Raw genomic sequence first — 10,849 nt, 5'->3', positions numbered from 1 at the left:
AGGTTTAACCCTATGTTCAAAGAGGCAGCGTGGAGGGTGGGAAGAGGTCAAGCTTAGGCATCAGGTACTTGGTAAGTGGGCAAAAGAGGGTAATTTATTTGAACTCTTGTGCCTCCATTTCCTTAGCTCATAAAAATGGGGATGATGGTGCCTATAACACAGGTTACAAATCAGACCACCCAGGTATCACACCTGGCACACCACGTGGAACAGAGTAGGCACCCAATTCATTTCATTTTCCCTTCCTTGATCTTGTCTCTTCTCCCCACCTCACCTCTGGCCAGTACATCACAATACCTTCCCAGAGATCCCCTCTTTCCCATCCTTTTACATCTCACTGTCACCAGCCCAGCTCCTAGATCAGCCTCTCCTCACCCTTCCTGCTAACCCATCCCCCCTACTCCTTCCTCTCACCGGGATATAGCAGATTTAGTTAGATACCCTGGTTCCAGTCCCAGCTTTGCCCCTGATGAGTTGTGTGCCCTAAGCAGGTAACTAATTCCCTTGACCTCTCCAGTCTTCCTCATCTAAATTCATTCATAGGGCCAAATTCATTTACTCACTCAACAAATTCAACACATATTTATTGAGTGTCTACTATGACCCAGGCCCTGGGAGTATAGCACTGACTAAGAAAGATATCTCCCTGCCCTCATGGAATGGGTGAAGAAAGAAGAAAACAGCTCTGATTTCAGGGAATGAGAAATTCTCTGCTGGAAATAAAACAAGGTGTGGTGATGGAGAGTTCCCTGAGGGGGCCTCTCTGGTGAGGTGATATTTCAGCTAGAGGGAGCGCAAGAACATGGCCACTGAGATGGCAACGCACTAAGCTCTTCACAATTTTTTATCCAACTCTCTCCCCAACTCAGATACATTTAGTGAATCCTTGCCTGGAATATTAGGTTAAAACTTGTGTTGGAGGCCTTCCTCTCCCAGGTCCTAATCTACCTTCTCAACCTTGTACAAAAGGATCCCAGCTCAAGTCTAAGTAGAATTAGATCTGTCTAGGCATGTCTGGCAACAGGGTAGCACACCCTGCCAGGAGCCTGTTTGTCTAAGGAATGAGAAGCCTCCAAGGAGAAAGCTCATCTTCATTAAAGGAGGGGCCCTTCCCTGTGAGACTGACAGAGTAATAGATTCTTATCCCTCCAAGGCTCTACTGGAAGAGGAGGTTTTGTCTCTCAAATACCTCCCCGCCTAGCCCAGATACACAACTAGCCCAGTTTCTGGGATAGAGAGTGGGGAGCCCTGGTACCCAGCTGGACTGCTTGGGACCTTTGTGAGGGAGTGACCCAGAGGGGAGACAGACTTCTCCTTGACTTTGCCAGAGTGCCTGAGCAGCTTGCATTCCTGGAAGGCTCCCATCAGAGCAGAAATGGCTTCCCAAAGGCACATGAAATGGTCAGGACTTAAGGTGGTACAAATGAGCAGGTGGAGACAACAGCCAAGGAAACTGAAGTTAAGCGGGGGACTCCCCATATTGGTCAGGATCTGGGTAGGAAACACACGATCCTCTCAAAAGTGGTGGCTCAAGGAAGTTTAAAGAATGGATCTTTTAGGGCTTCCCTGATGGCGCAGTGGTTAAGAATCCGCCTGCCAATGCAGGGGACACGGGTTCAAGCCCTGGTCTGGGAAGATCCCACATGCTGTGGAGCAGCTAAGCCCATGCACCACAACTACTGAGCCTGCGCTCTAGAGCCCGCAAGCCACAACTACTGAGCCCACGCGCTGCAGCTACTGAAGCCCGCACGCCTAGAGCCTGTGCTCCACAACAAGAGAAGCCACCGCAATGAGAAGCCCGCGCACCGCAAGGAAGAGTAGCCCCCACTCACCGCAACTAGAGAAAGCCCGTGCGCTGCAACAAAGACCCAACACAGCCAAAAATAAATAAATTAAAAAAAAAAAAAAGAATGGATCTTTTATGGGGATGTGAGCAGGATTAAGGAAAACCTATAAGAGACTGATGTAGTACTCTCGGGCTAGTTTAGGGGAAGCTGTTAACACCTGGAAGCCGAAAAGGGAACAGGGAGGAAGTGGTTACTGGAGCCAACCAATGGGCCAGAGCTGGAGCTGTCGAAGGCCTTAGGGAAAGATGCACAACCACTGACAAGCTGGGCCAGTGGGAGGGAGCTGCCTTCCAACTTCCTGTCAGTGCCTAGCCCTGGCCAAACCCCATCAGAAGCCAAAGGGCAGTGGGGTCAAGGCCAGCCACTGAGGTCAGCCTCCAGGACACAGGGCAGCGTGGAGAAGAGCGAAGAGGGAGACTGGAAGGGACACAGAATAGTCGGCATACCCCTTCGTCTCTTAGCAACCACAGGCTGATGAGGTGTCAGGAAACTGCAATGATACTAATCTCCCCTACTCTTCTCCCCACCAACACTTTCTCTCTCGGGAACAGGGATGAATATCCTTGCACTCCTATTCCGAACACAGGACTTACAAAGACTAAAATGCAAACCCCAGGTCTGTCACTGCATCAGTTTCTGGGGGGCTGCTGTTACAAGTTACACCACCTGCAGGCTTAAAACAACAGAAATGTATTCTCTCAAAGTTCTGGAAGCTAGGGACTTCCCTGGTGGTCCAGTGGTTAAGACTCCCCGCTCCCAATGCAAGGGGCCAGGGTTCGATCCCTGGTCAGTTAGCTAGATCCCGCGGGCACGACGAAGATCCCACATGCCACACCTAAGACCCGGTGAGGCCAAATAAATAAATAAATATTTTAAAAAAAGAAAAAAGTTCTGTAAGCTAGAAGTCTCGAATCAAAATATACAAAGCTGGGCTTCCCTGGTGGCGCAGTGGTTGAGAGTCCGCCTGCCGATGCCGCGGAGCAGCTGGGCCCGTGAGCCATGGCTGCTGAGCCTGCGCGTCCGGAGTCTGTGCTCTGCAACGCGAGAGGCCACAACATCGCGAGACCCACGTACCGCAAAAAAAAAAAAAAAAAAAATATATATATATATATATACACACAAAGCTACTATATGCAACTGGCTATATGTAACTGGTGTATGAAAAGACAAGCTGTTCAATGGAACAGACTAAAAACCTAGAAAAGAAGAGCAGCTGCATATACTGGAATTTAGTATATGACAAAGATAGCCTCTCAGTGGAGAATACCGTGTATTTTTCAATAAATAATCTTGAGACAATGGGACAGCCTTCTGGGATAAAATAAAATATGCATATTTCACCCCATATGGCAAAACAAATTCCTGAAGAATCAAATATTTAAATATTAAAAATGACATCATGAAACTACTACAACAAACCATGGGAGAATTTTTTATTGTTATATTTGGGAGAGGCAGGCCTTTCTAAGAATGACACCGTAGCAGAAGTCATTAAAAACTTGCTTAATATGTTCAGTTACATAAATATAGAATTTTTTTCCCCATGGGAAAATAAACACCATAAGCAGAATCAACAGACAAATGAGAAGCTGGGATAATATATCTGTCAATTATATCACAGACCAAGAGCTAATTCCCTTAATATTAAAACAGCTCCCACAAATTAATAAGAAAAAGACTAATTCAACAGAAAAGTGGAAAAGGCTGTAAACAGTTCACAAAAGAGGAAATATAAATGGTTCTTAAACATATAAAAAGATGCTTCTCTTCACTCTTAACAAGAGAAATGCAAATTAAAACTATAGCAAGACAGCATTTTTCACATACAGGGTGGCAAGGATCAGCAGTGTTTGCTAACACGCGGTGTTAGCCACTCTCTTATCCTGCTGGCATGTCCACACAACCCCCAGAGAGAACAATTGGTAAAATCCATCAATTGGCAATTTTTTTTTTTTTTTTGCGGTGTGCGGGCCTCTCACTGTTGTGGCCTCTCCCGTTGTGGAGCACAGGCTCCAGACGCGCAGGCTCAGCGGCCATGGCTCACGGGCCCAGCTGCTCCACAGCATGTGGGATCTTCCCAGACCAGGGCACGAACCCATGTCCCCTGCATCGGCAGGCGGACTCTCAACCACTGCGCCACCAGGGAAGCCCAATTGGCAATATTTTATACTCTGTGGCCAAACAATCGCACTCTAAGATCGTATTTTACAAATATACGCTCACATGTGCTTAAAAATATATATATGTGCAAAGATACTCTTTGCAGCAGTGTCATGGCAGATCAGAAATAATCTAAATGTGGACTCACACAATGGAATACTGTCATTCAGAAAAAGCAGGGGGTAGAATTAAGTTCCTCTATTTGTCCTAATATGGAACTATGTCTAAGACGTATAAGGGTGAACTTATAAAGCCAAGTGCAAGGGAAGGAGGGCTGAGGGAACCATCAGATGCTGGCTGCCCCAGTCTACCAGCCAGCACCCACACCCAGACGTACATTCACCGTGTCCCTAAGGAAGCTGAGGCTTCTGGGCTCTTCCCTCACGTAGGCCCCTGCCAAGGCCCTGGGAGGGGCCCTGGCCACGTGCTCACACAGTTCTGTGTTTTTGTAAAACCTGCAAAAATATTTTAACCCCAGCTGATAAGACCACTGTGTCTTTCCTTTCACACTTCCCTCTGTCACACTTCCCCTTGAGTCAGGTGACATTGGTACAGCCAAGGGTATTTGGGGGATCTGGCTAAGGGGAATGTCGGCTGGAGACACATTAATTTCAGGTTGATGGGACAGATTTATGTGGCTTGCAGTAACTTCCCCACAGAGTCAAGTTATTGCTTGCTGTCCCTGTGTTGAAATGGCCTCCAGAAGTATTCCTATTTCCCGTTATGTCACCTCATCTAGGATGGTCACACCAAGGTATAGGTCACACAAACTGCACATCAAGCAATTAGTAAGAATTTTAAAATACCATATTTTTCTGAATATTACAGCATCTGTGATATTTATGTTTTTTAAAATGTGCAATTTAGCTTGATTTTTCTATGTTTTGTACCAAAATTAAAAACAAAATGCTGAATCCCTTGCTAACCTCTATTTTTAGGGGGAAAAAGTCTACTGTCCGGAGTGTCCTTTCTATTGGCTTAGACCTCAGGAGTCCAGGTAGCCTGATACCACCTGTTTGGACCCCCCAAAAGGAAACTTCTATCAGCAGGAAACATATGTCCTCTATTTGATAACAGCCCTTTGTCTCCCCTGCAGATTCCCCAAAGCCAAGCTTCTCATACCTAAAGCATTTGCTCCCTGTCTCTCCTCAATTACATTACAAATTAACAGACTATCTCCCGTGTTTCACTGTTGGCAAACACTCAGGTAATACAACCCTTCAGCGGGTGCTGGTATTTCTGTGGGACAGATTCCTAGAAACAGAATTGCTACACTAAAGGCTGTGCTTGCTTACATTGTTCTCCAGAATTATGGTGCACTCAAACCATGGAAAATTATGTGGCCAAGAAAAATAATGAGGTAGATGATTGACCAATTCCTCAAAGTCGGGAAGCAGGGCACAGGCTGCGAAACAAAACATAGAGCATGATTTTAAAATGAGGGTGGGTGAGGGCAGGCAGGCAGAAAATGTCCACTTTCTGCTTCAGAGTCCATTACCTCTTTTCAATATTTTAAAATATTTTTTAATGAGCAGGTACTGCCTTTATAATTTTTAAAATATTAACTGGATGAAGGCATATCTGTTGTTATATAAATATATCACTCCCTAAGGAGGAGAATCTTCCTTCTGTTATTAAGAATGTTCTAAAGGACATCTCGCTCTCAAACTCACTTCTGAAACAGAGATCATCCTTAAGATTTTAGGATTACTGTTTATCTTGGCTTGAGCTGGCAAAGAGAGTCTCTGTCCCCGACATCATTCCAGATACGGCAATTTCTGCCTGCCTCGATCCTGGCATGTTTCCAGCCCTTCCTACAACAAGGTCGGGGCGGGGCTCCTGGGGATCTGCTCCCTAGCTTCCCAGGGACACGGGTGGACCCTGGTGGCTACCACGTTTTCCCCATATTTATGGCCATGAGACACTGGTGCACTTTTGGTAATTGTTGCAAAATACCAAGAGCTCTGTGGGTGTGAGGCTATGGCTTTGAGGCTGGGTGGAAGGATTTTTAGGGTGAGCAGCTATAGAGAGGCTGGAGGTCTGGCGGGGGAAACAGCACAGTGCGTGCTGGGGCAAATGCAGACTTGCCTGGAGGCCACTGATGGCGGGGGGCACAGCTGGTCAAGTGGGACTCCAGTGGTCAGAGGCCATCACAAGTCAAGCAAAACAGGATAGGCTGTGGGGAGCTTTGAGGCGGGGTCTCTAACAAGGCTATGACTAATTAAAACCACTCTGAAGCTATGACCACCTCCCAGTCCCTGGCCTCTCCCAACCAATCAATCATCAAGTCTTGTAGATTGATTTCTCTTTTCTTCAACCAGTAAGTATTGAGTGCCTACCGTGTGCCAAACTGTGTTCTGGGTGCTGGAGGTACATCAGTGGTCGTGGTCCCTGCTCTCATGGAACCTGTTTCTAGAGATGAACAACAACAACAACAAAAAGACATAATGATTTCATTGTAACTGTATTAAGTGTTATGAAACTAAAGGAGTACTAAAAGTCCTGCAGGTTTTTTTTAATTAACTTATTTGCCTGTGTTTCCTAAACTGACCTCAGAAATTACCACTTCCCCTTATTTTGTACATATAGACTTTATTTTTAGAGCAGTTTTAGGCTCTCAGCAAAGTTGAGTGGAAAGTAGAGTTCCCACGTCACCTCTCTTCACATAGGCACTGCCTGCCTCACTGTCAACATCCCACATGGTACTTTTGTAACAATAGATGAATCAACATGGACACATCATTGCCAACCAAAGTCCATAGTTTACATTAGGGCCCTATTTTAAAATATATATATAGCAATGCAATAACACTGAGACTCACAGCTGCAGGCAGTAGGAAGCCTAAGCACTTTCTAAGAAGGAAGTGGTATGCTTAGATTACTGTTTTGCACGAACAATTCGTTCACTGCTTCTTCTTGTCTCACCCATGAATGTGTCCTTATCTTCTGAGATTTATTTGGTTTAGATGCCGCAGACTACATTTGCCCAGGCTACTGCAAGGACTTTTAAAGTAGTCCGCCGGTCACCAGACCATCCCCCCGACCTTCACCCCTGATTTGACTCAGAATCCAGATTCCCCAGGTAACAGAAGAATACCACTTTCTCTGTGGCGTGAGTTTGCTCAGACGTTTTCAATAACTCTTTACCAGTGGTTTTCCAATATTCTTATCTGTGGAACCCATTTGGCGGTGACAGTAGAATATAGTGATTAAAAGCCTAGGCTCTGATATCTGTAGCCCAGAGATGACATTCTAGCTTGAAGAATCCCAATTTCTTCATCTTTAAAGAGAGGATTATAATACTACCTCGTCAAGGAGAGGGGAGATTGTGGGGCATTAAGTGAGATAAAACACGCAAAGTGGGCTTCCCTGGTGGCGCAATGGTTGAGAGTCCGCCTGCCGATGCAGGGGACACGGGTTCGTGCCCCAGTCCGGGAAGATCCCACATGCCGCGGAGCGGCTGGGCCCATGAGCCATGGCCGCTGAGCCTGCGCGTCCGGAGCCTGTGCTCTGCAATGGGAGAGGCCACAACAGTGAGGCCCACATACCGCAAAAAAAAAAAAAAAAAAAAAAAAAAAAAAACACAAAGTGCTTACTACAGTATGAAATAAACACTTGATAATATTGGCTCTTAGTGTTGTTGTTATTACTACTGCTCATAGGAAATCTTAAAGGAAGTCTAAAATATGAGATATAAAAATCGGTGCATATGATTTGAACACCATGGTTCTACCCAGCCTGCAGGACTAATCTCTCAGCCCAGTCTGATACCCCTCCACCCCCAAATTCACTGTTCGCCTTTACAACACTCATACCATACTGATCCATTCACTTTGCACAGTTATGTCATAGACTCTTTGAACTTTGGTCCATGCTGTTCTTTCACTTCCTCTCTACCCATCAAAACCCTATCTACAATCTGAGGTCTCAATCAAATACTACTTCCCACTTCCTTCTGAAGACTCTCTTGGCCATTCCAACCTCTTCTTTGACCAAGTAGCACTCACTATCTTTACCAGCTGTTTCCAACCTTTCCCTTCTTGTTCTTCTTCCTCCCACCCTGGAGAATTCACATGCCAGATATACACTCTGAGTATGACCACAGTTGTGCAAAATTCCTAGTTACGATAGGAATGGTCTGGTCTCTCACTGGTCTCTCACTGCTACTGGTCTCTCACTCAGTAAGGTATATTAGAATGCAAGTGAGTGGGAGTGGCCGTTTTTATAGGCATACACGTAAAGATGCTCTGTTTCATCAAGAAGCATTATTCACTCGTGTAGTGGGTTGAATAGTGTCCCACCAAAATTCATGCCTACCTGGAACCTCAGAATATGATATTATTTGGAAATGACGTCTGAAATTATTTGCAGACATCATCAATTAAGATGAGGTCATATGAGGTCTTACTGGATTAGAGTGGGCTCTGAATCCAACGGCTGGTGTCCTTGTAAGAAGAGGAGAGGACACACAGAGACACAGAGGAGACACGTGGAGGAGAAGATTCTTCCCTAGAGCCTTCAGAAGAGCATGGCCCTGCTGACACCCTGAAATTCTGGCCTCCAGAACTGTAAAAGAATACATCTGTGTTGTTTTAAGCCACTCTGTTGGTGGTAATTTGTCAAGGCAGCCACAGGGAACTAACTAATGCAACTAGCTTCAACATTTAAACTACTTTTAGTAAAAAAAAAAATTTGTGTGCCCCTTTAGAAGGCCTCAGGTCTCCCCACCGTGGCAAGTGGTCGAATGATCTATAGGATGCATTTGACCTCATCACATACCGTCTTCCAGGGTTATCGCCTAAAATTCTAGAAGACAGCAGTCACAAACAGTGGTCAGCAGGAGATCTACTGGCTGAGCAGAGCCTGGGATAAGCAATAGAGAGTGGTGGGGGCTCTGATGAGCTGGAGATGGAATGTCTAGTCTAAATGGGCCAGTAGGTACTCAGCTCTCGCGGCTTGCTGCCAAATCTCCCCTTTTTGCCGTGCGGCGTGTGGGATCTTAGTTCCCTGACCAGGGATCGAACCCGCATCCCCTGCAGTGGAAGGGCAGAGTCTTAACCACTGGACCACCAGGGAAGCCCAAATCTGCCTATTTTTCAAGAAAAAAAAAATAGTAAAGCCGATCTTTATGTGAAATAGAATTTTTTTTATTTTGGCAACTCTGGTAGACTGCAATGGCCACACATTCCTCTCATCCCTATATTAAACAGGCAGGATTATTAAAGCACCATGCCAACCAAACAAATACCTCCGTCACCAGTTAATGATCTCTTAAACGTGAACCCGTGGAAGACAGAAATCGTATCTTAACCATCTCGATGTCCTCAGTGCCTACCATTACCTGATACTATTTAATCACTGCTTTGAGAACAATAAATACAGCTATGTGGCAAACTCCTGCACAGCTGCAGTATCTGTGAGGATAGGTCTTTGCTGTACATGCCTTTTCTTTTTTTTTCCTTCTTCCTTGAGGTACGCGGGCCTGTCACTGTTGTGGCCTCTCCCGTTGCGGAGCACAGGCTCCGGACGCGCAGGTTCAGCGGCCAAGGCTCATGGGCCCAGCCGCTCTGCGGCATGTGGGATCTTCCCGGACCGGGGCACGAACCCGTGCCCCCTGCATCGGCAGGCGAACTCTCAACCACTGCGCCACCAGGGAAGTCGCTGTACATGCTTTTTCAATCCCAGCAGAGACCAACACTTTCCCCTGCAGTTCTATATTCCTTACAAAAAGAGTGATTGTTAGATAATGAATTAGTAATGCAAATTGCATAATAGAATGGAATTTGGGATGGCTGATGAGCAATGAAGCCAGAGCAGATTTTGGTGACAGTGTTACATATGGGAGAACAAGAGGTCACCCTGACCGACTACAACCTTAGAGAAAATAATGAGGAGTCTTGATGGAGACAGGAGATGGAGCATAGCCAGAGCCACCCAAAACTGGGAGACCCCAAAACCAGGTGAGACTGTGGTCAGTAGCCAATGGGATGCTAAGTTAGGAAGGGCTAAAATTTTCAGGATGGAGAAAATAATACCAAAACAACCCAAAATGGAATTGGAACTTAATCTCCTCTGCCTTGGAAAAACATTTCATGCTCTATATCTTGACTCACGTCAAGGGTAATAAAACGTTTCAGCGCCTGGTTGAATCTAAGTACTATGGCTTCTTCTGCACAGCCAGGGCATGGGGGGCTGGCCAAGTACGAGGGCAGGCCAAGGCCTTGGCCAGCCTTCTTCCTCTGTCTGTTGCCACCATGAGGGACAAGGTACAAAGGAGACTTCTCTGAGACTGAGCAACGTCCTTAAAGGGCCTAAGAATGGAGGGGGAGGGGGCACAGTGGGAGCTCAAAACAAGTTCTACCCCTAGTCTGTACAGACACCCAGCCCGTATCGCATCTCCACGCCACCCTATCAGGGAGGGACTGAGGGCTTGGACCCTTGTATCCCGTATTTTATCTAGCAACCTTGAGAAGGAAGGTCACCTTCTGCAGTCTCCTCTTTATGCTGCCATTTGTTACATAACCCCCTGGCACGTTAGAATTGGAAGCGACCTCAGACACTGTTTGGACCAGCCCAACCCCTGCATTTTACTACTTAAGAAGTGAGCGATATCCAAACGGGAGCATGAATCCCAGGGCCTTCGATTCCAAGTCTGAAGTTCAATCTCCGGACTGTCTCTCTGCCTCATTTGAAGGCAACCCTGCATGTTTACTTTTTGTCTGATTTCACCCATGTGATAAGGAATTGGCTGCAGTACCGTGGAAAAGATTGCTTGACCTGGAGTTAGGAGATAGCCTTAGAATCCCAGCTCTGTCCCTGGGAAGCTGTGTGACTCCTGGCAT

The sequence above is a fragment of the Globicephala melas genome, chromosome 2 (assembly GCF_963455315.2).
Source record: "Globicephala melas chromosome 2, mGloMel1.2, whole genome shotgun sequence".
Taxonomy (NCBI): domain Eukaryota; kingdom Metazoa; phylum Chordata; class Mammalia; order Artiodactyla; family Delphinidae; genus Globicephala; species Globicephala melas.
Note: the sequence above shows the minus strand (reverse complement) of the source record.